The sequence below is a fragment of the Neoarius graeffei genome, chromosome 15, assembly GCF_027579695.1.
Source record: "Neoarius graeffei isolate fNeoGra1 chromosome 15, fNeoGra1.pri, whole genome shotgun sequence".
Taxonomy (NCBI): Eukaryota; Metazoa; Chordata; class Actinopteri; order Siluriformes; family Ariidae; genus Neoarius; species Neoarius graeffei.
Genome location: NC_083583.1, coordinates 8,030,563 through 8,044,851, shown reverse-complemented (window position 1 = coordinate 8,044,851; position 14,289 = coordinate 8,030,563).

Genomic DNA, 14,289 nt, shown 5'->3' with positions numbered 1-14,289 from the left:
TTGTATTTGTTTTTCTATGACCGCAAGATGGGCTAACCTGTCAGCTGTGGCTAGCTGACCAGGTTTAAGGAAGAGCAACCAAGGTTTAAGGTACCTTTTCTAACCCCTTCCCTGGATTGGGGAGAGCAGTGGTCACTCTAAATACAGCTGCTCTGACATCTAGAAAGCTGCCAAAAAGTTACATTGCTTCAATTGGTGTAACAACACAACCATCTATTCCAGACCGCCAACATGCAGGATTGTAACTATGACTGCCAGTACTATCCTATATCTATCACTTTGCCACTTTCCCATCGTCATTGGACTTGACACCAAACTTCATCCAACAACTCCAGAGCATTGATTTGTCTAAGGTGGTGTAGCTGGTGTACAGCAGCTACCACACTCTCTCCTCTTCATCACCTGAATCCAGTGGCAAGCGTTGCGAGATAACTGGAGGTGAGTCAGACACAGCCAGAGCTCTGTTAGTTCACCCGGGCTCAAGGCTGGGTTAGCCAGGGTGCACCTGTCAGCATCGCTGATGGAGGTGGAGTTGGCTTTAGGGTGTGAGAGGCTATCAGACTTGATTGGACTTATAAAATGCTTATCAAGCCTGGCGGAAAAGTAACTGCAAATTGCACGTCATCATCCTACTTACACCCCATTATGTCAGTGGTCATAATGTTATGACTAATCAGTGTATGTTTGCTCTCTCTTCCTATACATTGATTATCTGTAGCCACTTATCCTGTTCTACAGGGTCGCAGGCAAGCTGGAACCTATCCCAGCTGACTATGGGCGAGGGGCTGGGTTCACGCTGGACAAGTTGCCAAGTCATCGCAGGGCTGACACAGAGACAAACAACCATTCACACTCACATTCACACCTACGGTCAATTTAGAGCCACCAATTAGCCTAACCTGCACGTCTTTGGACTGTGGGGGAAACCGGAGAAAAATCCACCTTTTGATGAAGCTGCTTCATCTTACACTGGAAAAAAAAAGAGAAAAATCCAAGCTTTAATTGAAACAAATTTATTTCGAGAAAAACAAATTCCTCATCAAGAAATAATAATTTTCAACAAAAATACATGTGCCACTATTATTGGCACCCCGGAAATGATAGTGAACACAATGCAACTGAAGAATGTTTCCCATTTAAATTGTACAGTATTTCTGAGTTGATTGGAGTGTGTAGGAACTTTCAAGCTGTAATCCATGACTTCCTGATAAACTGGGGAACAAATATGAGGTGACACAGAGGCCAAATTCCCTTAGTCATCCATCAACATGGGAAAGTTAAGAGAATACACAAACCAAATGAGGGAGAAGTGTGTTAACCTTCATAAGTCAGGGAATGGTGATTTAAAAAAAAAAAAAAAGACTTGCCTGAAAATATCCATTTCTACTGTTAGGGCAATAATAAAAAATTGGACACCAACTAGAACTGTTAGAAACCTGCCTGGAAGAGGACTGAAGTTTATTTTGCCCCCATGTACAGTGAGGAGGGTAAGAGAGGAAAAAAAATCCCCAAGGATAACTGTTGGTGAATTACGAGAAAAAGTAAAATCTTGTGGTTTCCAAGTCTCCAAAACCACCATCAGACACCAACCCCAGTGCCAACAGATTATTTGGAAGGTTTGCCAGAAACCACAAATGTAAGCACCTGAAGTTTGTGAAATGCTACTATAGCTTTTGCTGGAACCGTGTTCTGTGGTCTGATGAAACAAAAATGGAGCTTTTTGGCAATAAACACTCGCGGTGGGTTTGGCACAAAAAGAAAGATGGCTATTGTAACCCACCTGGCAGGTAAGTGACCACTGGACCAGAATTCTCTAGATTCACAGGGAGAAGTGATGATGGAGGATAGGATTTGACACCAATTGAGTAAGAGGAAACATACAGAGGATGGAACAAGAATCAATGAACAAGATCAATGTATTAACACATAAAAAATAAAGCACTTTTACAAATACAGCCGGCTTTCAGTTTGTTTTCTTTTAAAGTGTCTTTTAAATTGGGCGCACCCTTTAAAAAAATAAAATGTCTCTTCTTTTCCAAAAATAATTAAAAAAAATAATAGTTCCTCTCAATTTCTGTGAGTCTTTCTTGGTCCTACCACACCGGCAGGACGACAGATGAAAGAGGAGAGGGTCCTCTTCAGTCTAGATGTTCATACGGTTGGCTCGCCATCCCCCTCGTCAAGGAGAGAATCCAGTTCCATCCAAAATCCAGGGTATCCAAAAAACCCAGCCTGTACAATATAACAGGCCTAAATAAATCCACTCACTTCTTTTTTTTCACTGTACAGTTTCTAACTATGATCTACATCAATGTATAATACAACATTTAACTGTTAACTTAGAAAAGATAACTGCTGCATTAGTGATAGCATATGAAATATCAGCCTCACAGTTTTTTATAATGAAAATAAAATCATTAATTGACTAATAAACAATCAAGAAATCCATATGTAAATGATTATAAAACCATTCACAGTTCAACAGTAATTACTCACACTGGATTAAGGTAAGTAAAATAATGTAATATGAATGTGTTGTAAGTTTGTTTCACAACCCTGAAATCTCATGCCTGTGTGCAACAGCACAGTGCTACACAGAAGAATGAAGCAATCTCATAACCCATGACAGTCATCTTAATGATGTCTCTCTCTATTCACACAATGTAAATAACAGGCACACACACACGCTTTTCTCTTCTATCACAAGAAAATTAACACAACACTGTGAGTTTATGCTCCAGCTCGGAGACTAAAGGCCTCTGCATGCTCTTGCGACAAGGCTTTCGCAGACAGCTTTTCGCAGACAGTTGTAATTTATTGTTGAGCGGGGAGTAATAGGCGTGCGCGATGTTATTCACCACTACAACGCAAGGGGGCGCGAAATCGCTAGGAGTAGTAGTTGGCGGGTGTGGTTAGTGGAGTGTTTATCCTCGGGTTACTTATAATGACTAGAACTGGAGTCGTATAGATGTACGTACTTCCTCACTTCCTTGATCAACCGCTCTTCGTGCTGCTCCATCTTCGCTTGTGTTTTTAAAAATGGCGGTAGTGAAAACAAACCAAACCGGGAAAGTAGGGAAGCGGAAGTGCGTGTACAGCGGATGTAGAGTGGACCAATCAGAGCCCTCTTGTCTGCGACGCTGTCTGCGAGGCTTCTGCGGTGGTCACAATTTTTGGGAGGTGCGCGCAGAGCGTCTGCGAAGGTGGGGGGGCTACGCAGACGCTATCTGCGACACCGTCTGCGAGGACTGCATTGTCAGCATAAATTGGCCTTAACACACCACGAGGTGATACTAACTCGTGGGGCTAACTACTTATGCTTCACAGTACTCATTGAGAAAAGAAAAGAATAAACACAGGTAAGGTTCCTAGGGTCGCTTCTCCGTGGTTCACCGGACACTCACGTATGAGCTCGAACAGTTCCTTCCTTTTTTTTTTTAACAGTATGTACAATATCAAGTGTTTTAACGAGTTTTTTCACTCCAGCTCCCGTGTTTCTGCTCTCCTCCTGCTATCACTCTGTGTATCTCTCACAACGCGTCTCGCTAACCTGCGCCAAGGAGGCGGAACATGAGTTGTTTTCACTAATAGCAATTCAGCTACACCACTATGAACGAATGAAATCACTTTTTCCTCACAGAACCGCTGCTGAAGTGGGAACAGACCTCTGGGATAAAATGAATTAATAAATTAAATAAAGACTATGATTAGGAATTAAATGAAAATAATGCTCAATGAAAGAAAAAAAATTCTAAATGTTGTAACACTCTTTTTTTCCATCTCAACAGGTTACAGAACTCATTTAACAGTTAGGTTTCTCTTCCCTTTTTTTCCCCAACAGGTTACACTATAATGAAAAGAACCCAATCCCGACTGTAAAATATGATGGAAGTTCTGTGATGTTTTGGGGCAGTTTTTCCTCCAAAGCCCCTGGAAACCTTGTTAGGGTACATGGCATCATGGACTCCATGAAATACCAGAACGTTTTAAATCAAAATCTGGCTCCTCTGCCAGGAAACTAAAACTGGGTCGTCATTGGATCTTCCAGCAGGACAATGATCTAAAGCATATGTCCAAATCAACACAAAAATACTTAGCTGACCACAGTCCCCTGACCTGAACCCCATTGAAAACCTGTGGGGTGAGCTGAAGAGGAGCGTGGACAAGAGAGGGCCGAGGACCCTGGATGAGCTGGAGAAATTGTGTAAAGAGGAATGGTCTCAGATGCCCTGTTCTATATCTCCAACCTTATAAAATGTTACAGGAGAGACACAGTGCTGTTTTACTGGCAAAGGAAGGTTGCACAAAGTATTAAATACAGGGGTGCCAATAATAGTGGCACATGTGTTTTTGTAGAAAATAATTATTTCTTGATGAAGGATTTGTTTTTCTCTGAATAAATTTATTTCAATTAAAAGTTGGATTTTCTCATTTTTGTCAGTGTGAGATGAAGCGACTTCACCAAAAGGTGGATTTTTTCTCACCCTTTTTACTAAACTTTACAAGGGGGACCAATAATTATAATTGCACTATATATCAAGCCTAGAAATTCATATATTTTTTCACCAGCCAGCCGGACTAGTTACCTTCCAAAGTAACTAGCCAAATAGAAAATCAACTAGCCAAATAGAAAATCAACTAGCCAAAATTTGTTCATGTATGAATTTTACTTCTGTCAAAAATTATGCAAAAGAGAGTAGTTACCATTGTTCATGACTAATGTGCATTTATTTCAAGACCTGGGTATTTTGATACTGTTGTTAAATGCATAAATGAGAACAACACAGAGCACCATAATATAATATCAACAAATAATAATATATTGGAAAACTTGGCAACTTGGTGTATGAGTATTGAAAACAAATATACTTACTATCATGACTATAGCACCCAAAATATGTCCAACATGCTTTCTGTATTTAACCATTTATGAGAGAGAAAGCATTAGGAGCTTCATACTGACTAGGAATCAACTTGAAAAAAATTAATTATTCCATAAAAATCGTATCGCAGCCAAGGCCTACCCTGCTCCCACATTTGCTTATAAGTCCTTTGTCGTTTCTCCTTCTCGTACGCTTTATCGGCGGCCTTTTTCTCCTCTTCAGACCGAGGTCGTTTGGCCCCGTCTCTGGAGGTTTCTGTACACCTTTCAGAAAATTCCACATCGCAACGTAGCTTTGGCAGATGTAGATGTAAACAACAAAAAAACACGTGTTTAAATGGGTGATAATGTGGCCATATCTATTGAATTTAATAACGTGATGTGGCAGCAGGGGCGTGGCCAAGCGTCGGTCTGTGAATGGAGGGCGGAGTCAGGGAAGGTAAGTGGTGGAATCATTGCACCTGATGGGGATTAACCTGTGTTTGTGTGTCTACCCCAGTGACCGCACCCTTTAAAAGGAGAGGAGAGCAGAGAAAGGGAGCTCTCTCTCCCCAACCAGAACACGTGTGCGTGTGCGCGCGCGCGCGGCTGGGAAGTGATAAAAGGCTGAAAAGCTAGCAATAAATAGTTCATTGAGAACTCATTTCTGGCCTGCCGTGCTTCTGTGCTCCACCCACCTGGTCCAATACAATTCGGAATTCTTTGGTATTTTCTGTCCTGCCGATAAACACATCGATTAACACAGACACGGCACACGCTTAATGTGTGGTGGCTTTAGTTGACGGTGTGTCTGAATCTTCGCTTCATATATCTCATTCTCATTCTCATTATCTCTAGCCGCTTTATCCTTCTACAGGGTCACAGGCAAGCTGGAGCCTATCCCAGCTGACTACAGGCGAAAGGCAGGGTACACCCTGGACAAGTCGCCAGGTCATCACAGGGCTGACACATAGACACAGACAACCATTCACATTCACACCTACGGTCAATTTAGAGTCACCAGTTAACCTAACCTGCATGTCTTTGGACTGCGGGGGAAACCGGAACACCCGGAGGAAACCCACGCGGACACGGGGAGAACATGCAAACTCCGCACAGAAAGGCCCTCGCCGGCCACGAACCCGGACCTTCTTGCTGTGAGGTGACAGCGCTAACCACTACACCACCATGCCGCCCCGCTTCATATATATTTTTTATTTTCAACTAGCCAGCCGGGCTGGCTAGTGACAGGAATTACCCGCCAAATGAAAAATTAAGTCGCCTCGGGCGACCGGACCACCGCGAATTTCTAGCCCTGTATATATATATAAAAAACAGTAAACGTGTTCTCGACTGTACATCACTCCCAGTCTTTGTGTGACTAGATGGCAAATCCAAAGTGATCAATCAAAATCTGAACTTTCAATATTAAAGGAACAGTCCACCGTACTTCCATAATGAAATATGTTCTTCTCTGAATTGAGACGAGCTGATCCGTACCTCTCTGAGCTTTGCACGACCTCCCAGTCAGTCAGACGCGCTGTCACTCCTGTTAGCAATGTAGCTAGGCTCAGCATGGCCAATGGTATTTTTTGGGGCTGTAGTTAGATGCGACTCACTGGTCATATAAACCTATGTAAACAGGAAAAACGCGGAAGAGTTTGGTCGCATCTAACTACAGCCCCAAAAAATACCATTGGCCATGCTGAGCCTAGCTACATTGCTAACAGGAGTGACAGCGCGTCTGACTGACTGGGAGGTCGTGCAAAGCTCGGAGAGGTACGGATCAGCTCGTCTCAATTCAGAGAAGAACATATTTCATTATGGAAGTACGGTGGACTGTTCCTTTAAAACTATTTTGCTATATCATATACAAACAGGGGCGCTGCTGGGGGGGGAAAGTTAGGACGATTCTAAGGGCCTGGCACTGACAGGGGGGCCTGTGAGGGATATTAATATTATTTTAATAGTATTGCCTTGTGAAAGTTTTTGAAATAAAATATTTAATTTCATCTGTTAAAATATGCAAATTATACATGGTTATGATTTGCTATGACATTTTTCTTGAATTATTTATGATCTTGTCATTTCACACCTCCACCCTTTTTACTAATGGTACAGTCTGATTCTGGGAGCGGGACACGTGAAATGTGTAGTTCCGTGTATGCACAGCGCCGCTATTAGCGCAGCTTAGATCAGCTGTCAGTTTTTCTATGTGCGTAACAGAGGTATACATTCTAGAAGTTGCTAAGCAGGAGCAGGTGTGATAAATTATGAAGTCCGGATATCACACTGTGTGTGTGAAAAAAAAAAATCACCTTTTTTCATAGGTATCTTTATTGTATAATTAAGTCTAGATGTTTTGCCATTGTTCATGTGTGGATTTGTTGATATTGTTAAGTATTTAACTTTAATATGTTGCACATTAGCTGTGGTCATAGATATCATTGCTATTGTTCATGTGTGGATTTATTGATACTGTTGCTAAGTATTTAACTTGAATATTTGAACATTTGCTGTGTTTTCTAATAAATGTGTGATGCCTAAAAGAAACCAAAAACAGTGGATTTCTTGCAGTGCACTATGTAATTGTATCAAAAAACTAGTGTAGTTATTCATCAAGGCATACATTTGATCACATACAATAAGTCAATAAATGGAGGAAATAAAGGAATATGTTTTGTAATCCTGATTATTGATGATGTTTGCTGGAGGGCTGTGGAGTATCCATAATGTGCATACAGAATGTTATAAATCCATACTGATACAGTGATGCATGCAATTTCTCTCAACACAAACATTTGGATTGAATGAACTCCATAGGTTACTGAGTGGCCTAATAATAGTTGATTATATATATATATATCACGGGCGATTGCTCTAAGACAACGAGGGAGGCTCAGCCTCCTCTAAAAATGACGAACATCGTGTAGGATGAATTGCGCTAGGCTTATGTTATAGCCGACCTTATAACATTGCTATTTCAGATCCAGAATCATAGAAATATATGTGCTCAACCCAACTACAGTGCGAAATCATTCCGTTACAACTTTCCCCAGTTCGCCTAATGTGTGCGTGAGTTTTTCCCCCTCGTGACAGCGCGATGCAGCCCAGCCTCAGTGGATTGGGAGCTATGTGCTTGTCAATCTCAAAATGCAAGACGATTATTGGACAAATACTGCGAAACCGCCCACCCACAGAGTCTCGCGGACTCCCAGCCTCAATGGACTTCAATGGCATTTGGGAGCTATGCGCTTTTCAATCTCAAAATGCAAGATGGTTATTGGACAAATACTGCGAAAATGCCCGCCCACGGACTCCGAGCCTCACATGGGAGGGACATGGCAGTTTCCGCGAGGAGACTGGTGATTGGTGAAAGCGGCCGGATATTTTCTTTGATTGACAGCTCGTTTCAACTATAGACAGGCAGCGGACATTGTTGCCAGATTGGGCGATTTCCCGCCCAATTGGGCGGTTTTAGGCTGCTGGGCCATAGAAGGTTCACGCTGCACGCTGCATGCTGCACGCTGCACGCTACACGCGTGTAAAGAAAAGTGGACAAACGTAGCATGACTTGCTCTGGGCCATAGAACGGCGTTCACGTTGCACGCTGCATGCTGCACACTTCACGCGTGAAGCGTGAAATGAACATGCACACTTTTTTCTAGGCGTGAAGACGGAAATTCCAGTCAATGCATGCGGTCACCGCCGCGCCAGCCAATCAGAATGGGTCTAGGGAGATAACTCTATGCTTTCAGGGGAAAACTTCAGAAAAAATATAATTGAATGGTATAATTGAAAAATAGTTCTTCATCGGGATTGTCAAGCAGATTATAGAATGTTCGGTGAAATTCACCACGGGTTTCTCTCAGAAGGAAGTGTTCTCGGCTCCAAATTCTGTTCCTTTTTCTCTTCCTCTGTCTCAGTAAAAGCAGAATGAGGCAATCGTCGTCATCCGAAGAGTCCATATTGTTGGTTACTCGGTCAAAGTAGAACAGACGCAACACGTGAACATCCAAGCATGAAGTTTAATGGCCCAGGGTCCGGTTCTTCACGTGAACGTGCAGCATGCAGCGTGAACCTTCTATGGCCCAGCAGCCTTAAGTGCATTTTGGCGGGTTTTGAACATATTTTGGGCTGGATAACATCAGCAGTATCTGGCAACATCAGTTCAGTCCCATGCAGATTCGCAAGTGCTGTGGTGTATTGTAAGAGATCGGCTTACATTTCGATTTCATTCATTACATACGGTTTCTACCAGCTTTTTTAGTTTGTATATATTTTCATTGTAAATAAAGTGTAAATAGGCGGCACGGTGGTGTAGTGGTTAGCACTGTCGCCTCACAGCAAGAAGGTCCGGGTTCGAGCCCCGTGGCCGGCGAGGGCCTTTCTGTGTGGAGTTTGCATGTTCTCCCCATGTCCGCGTGGGTTTCCTCCGGGTGCTCCGGTTTCCTCCACAGTCCAAAGACATGCAGGTTAGGTTAACTGGTGACTCTAAATTGACCGTAGGTGTGAATGTGAGCGTGAATGGTTGTCTGTGTCTATGTGTCAGCCCTGTGATGACCTGGCGACTTGTCCAGGGTGTACCCTGCCTTTCGCCCGTAGTCAGCTGGGATAGGCTCCAGCTTGCCTGCAACCCTGTAGAAGGATAAAACGGCTAGAGATAATGAGATGAGATGAGATAAAGTGTAAATATAGTGTTGTCAAGTTTGCTATCTTAGTTCCAGAAATTTTGTTTATTTGAGTGACTGAACTTGAACTTGAGGGGGCTAGTCAGCTAGCAAGAAAGCTGCGCACGGATGCCAAGCATTGCTGATTTAATTTTGGCGAAGCCATTTGCCAGTCTTCCTTTCGAGGAAAAAATTAAAATTAAAGAGCAGGGTAGACCAACGCCTCAATTTGACTTGGTGAAAAAGGTAGGGAATAATACTCGTTCCTTTCAGCTCTCCTGGTACGAGAAAGTGAATTGGCTAACAGCAAGTGACCCACATCAACAACAGTAAATAGGCTACTTTAGTAATATGTCATGGATGGACCAAAAATATAGAATCTATTTAAAATGTTTATGCTGCGTATATTATATTGGAATATATGTTTTTCTGGATATGAATTAAACACCGCTACAATTTGGAAAACATTTTTAAATAAAAACACAGCCGAGGTTAATTTTTAAACATCATGCCACAATTTTAAAATATAAAATGTTAAAATATACCCCCCCCCCAACACCACCATCATGTATATTGGACAGTAGGCTAATGGGCCAAAAGAACCTGTTATTTCACAGTTTGTGACCCTGCCAACAATCAGCCAGATCAGAGGCAAGAGTATGGGCAAAATTGATGTGTTTTTTCTTTTAAAATCTGGAAATATCGTAACCGACCAGCCTCCCCTGTTTGAAAGACTACCAGCCGCCACTGATATATATATATATATATATATATATATATATATATATATATATATATATGTATGTATGTATGTATGTATGTATATGTGTGTGTGTATATATATATATATATATATATATATATATATATATATATATATATATATATAAAATGGAATTTTCATTTTAAGGCAACAGTCTATTCAGTCTAATTCTGACAGTTCTGCATTTAAAACGTTCATATACCAAATAATTGTATCACCTAAACTTGCTAGGTAGCTGATCACATGCATAGTAAAGTAGAAGTGCCAGCCAAAAACAGACTTCAAATTCAGTTGCTTGAGCTTGAAAATTTTACCGGGGGGGCCCTAAATTGTAATCTTTCATAGGGCCCAAGATTTCTAGCGGCGCCCCTGTATACAAATAAAGAGTGTCACAATTTTGAGGGAATTTTGACATCCGTCAACATAAAATATTTTGATCTCAGTCTTGTGAGATAATTCAGAATTTTTATATAAAAAAGTCAGAAATTCGATCTTTTAACACACTTTTTGTGACTTGGTGACAATTTCTATTCTTAACACCATTAAACAAATAAAGATGAACCGAAAACCGAACTGTCGATTCTCGATTCTATCTATTCAAAAAAAGTAGGGGATATTGGATTTACAAGTAGAATGAAATGCAGATCATGAGGTCAGGAAGGAAACAAATGACAGAAAAACATTAAGGAAACATTTGTCAATTTATTCAAAACCCTGTGTACAGTCAGTAAAGGACAGATTCTCCAGAATAAGGGTCAACATAAACACAGGGTCACACAGCAAATTTACCACCATTTTGAAACCGAGTCAGTAGCGGGTAAAACCCCCTCGGTTGGCTAGACAAGCTCGAATTCGGCGTGGCATACTCCTAACGAGACGTCCCAGGTCATTTTGGGGAATGTTATTCCATTCCTGTTGCAATGCTGCAGCAAGTTCTTGGACATTGGCAGGAGGTTGTTGACGTTGGCGTCAACAACCAAGCATGTCCAAGCATGTCCCAGACATGCTCGATGGGGGAAAGGTCCGGACTGAGTGCTGGCCATGGTAATCTGGTGATATTCTGCTGCTGGAGGTAATCTGTAACGATCCTGGCCCTATGACATCTGGCATTGCCATCTTGGAAAATGAAATGGCGGCCATAACGATGCGCAAACGGCACAACATGGGGTGCCAAGATGTTGTCCCGGTAGTACTGCCCTGTGACACGTCCAGCAACAACATGCAAGTCTGTTCTGCCGGCAGCAGTGATGCCTCCCCACACCATTACAGAGCCACCCCCATACGGATCATGTCTAATGACGTTAACGTCATGGAAACGTTCGTTACGTCGGCGCCAAACCCTCCTGCGTCTGTCCAGGAAGTCCACAGTGAACCTCGACTCATCTGAGAACATTACGTGGTTCCATCGGCGATTATCCCAGCGTTGATGATGATGACACCATTGGAGTCTGGCCCTAATGTGACGATCCCTCAAACAGGGAATGACACGAGGACGTCGGGCGTGTAAGTGAAATCTGTGCAGTCGATTCCTGATGGTCTGGCCACTCACTACCAAGCCAGTATCCCTTCGAAGTTGAGACCTTATCTGATTTGCTGTTACCATACGATTTCTCAAGGCAATAGTGCGGATGAATCTGTCCTGAGCCTGAGTTGTTGCCCTTGGTCGACCGGATCGTGGTCTATCCTGAACAGACCCTGTAGCACGATGTCTGGACCATAATCTGCTGATGACAGACTGGGAAACATTCAATGCTCTTGCCACAACAACCTGTCTTGTGCCAACCTGTAGCATGCCAAGGGCACGTAACCTCTCATCCTGTGTTAGACGGCGCATGGTCTCTGTTTAATTAACGACTTCAACCACTGATAATCTGATGCTTTCTCTTCAAAATTTTCCTTTGGAGTGGCTCTAACCTTCCAACTCAGAGTCATGCAAATTTGTGGCATGACCCCCTTGATCATCAGTAGCATCTCGTGCTGATCATGAGAGTGTCATTGATGGATGTGTTTGGGTGATGAATTTCTTTGGAAATGCTTCCTCAGTAAGGAACTATACAACATGCTTTCGTATCCCTTTGTATATGTGAAAATTTGGATCTCAAAATAAAATATCCCCTACTTCTTTTGAATAGTATATATTTGCATAAAACACAATGAACAACGGGGTGGCACGGTGGTGTAGTGGTTAGCGCTGTCGCCTCACAGCAAGAAGGTCCTGGGTTCGAGCCCCGGGGCCAGCGAGGGCCTCTCTGTGTGGAGTTTGCATGTTCTCCCCGTGTCCGCGTGGGTTTCCTCCGGGTGCTCCGGTTTCCCCCACAGTCCAAAGACATGCAGGTTAGGTTAACTGGTGACTCTAAATTGACCGTAGGTGTGAATGTGAGTGTGGATGGTTGTCTGTGTCTATTGGCCCTTTTCCACTACCCTTTTTCAGCTCGCTTCAGCTCACTTCAGCCCGACACAGCTCGCGTTTCGACTACCAAAAACCAGCACGACTCAGCTCGTTTCAGCCCTGCTTAGCCCCTAAAACTCGCACCGTTTTGGAGTGGGGCTGAAGCGAGCCAAACCATGCCGACTGAGGCTGGGGGCGTGAGCAGACACTCCCCTGTGCACTGATTGGTGAGGAGGAGTGTCCACACATGCCCCGCGAGCGCGCTGGGATCTGTAAACACCGCAAACCCGGAAGAAGGAGAATTACGAATTACGAGAATTTCTGAAGCCTTATGCGCCTCGCCTCATCTATACGCTCTTGCCAGTATCTGTTGGCGTTGTCGGTGACAACAAGCCACAGCACCAAGACCAGCAACACTAACGACTCCATGTCCTCCATGTTTATTGTTTACTATTCGGGTCGTGAGACTACCGCTTAAAAGATCACTGAATCAGTGACATACAGAGCATCGTGGACGAGTTCGCGGAGCGCAAGGCTCGCCCTATGCCCTTCAAATAATGCGCGCAGTAGGCTATTGATGTTTTATTATGAGCCATGTACAGTATGTCGCCTAATGTTTTTTTGTTTCTGAGTTACATGTTCGTTTGAAGGACTTAATGTACAAAATAACATAGTTGCACTCCGTAGTGTTGAAATTGGTAAACACAGTGCATTCAGTGAGGTTTGCACCGCCCTCCTTTTATTTCTGACTCTTCCTGTCACCGTTGCAGCCTCTGAGCGCTCATTCGTATGCCCTTCAAATAATGTGCGCAGTATAGGCTATTGATGTTTTATTATGAGCCATGTACAGTATCCTAATGTTTTTTGTTTCTGAGTTACATGTTCGTTTGAAGGACTTGATGTACTAAATAACATAGTTGCACCCGGTAGTGTTGAAATTGGTAAACACCGCAGTTGCGGACATTTTGTAGCCTAAAATGATGTTATGATAAGCTTTAATAAAGGGCCCGGTCATTTGCCACGCCCCCGGCCCGGCTCTGACTTGTTCCGCCACTGTCACTGATGTCACTGTTTGCGCTGCTTAACGACATCACATGACGTCCACCCACTTTCGCTAACTCCACCCAATGTGTCCACCCACTTCCAGCCAGCACGGTTCAGCGCGGTTGTAGTCGAAATGCAACTCCAACAGCCCCGCTCAGCTCGACTCAGCTCGACTCGGCACGGCACGGCTCAGCCGCGTTTGTAGTGGAAAAGCGGCATATGTGTCAGCCCTGTGATGACCTAGCGACTTGTCCAGGGTGTACCCCGCCTTTCGCCCGTAGTCAGCTGGGATAGGCTCCAGCTTGCCCGCGACCCTGTAGAAGGATAAAGCGGCTAGAGATAATGAGATGAGAATGAGACAATGAACAACCTCAAGCTCAGAATACAACACGCATGCGCAAAAGCTCAAACGGTGTCGCGAGCGCGTGAATAACGCTTAACCATGGGTCTGGTCATCCTGGCTTGTTTTCTGATTGGCTATTTTGTTTAAAGAAAAAGTCGCTCATTGGCTGTTTGAGTCGGTTACCCTGCCTTTGTGGAGTGACGTTGTGTTCGCTCATTG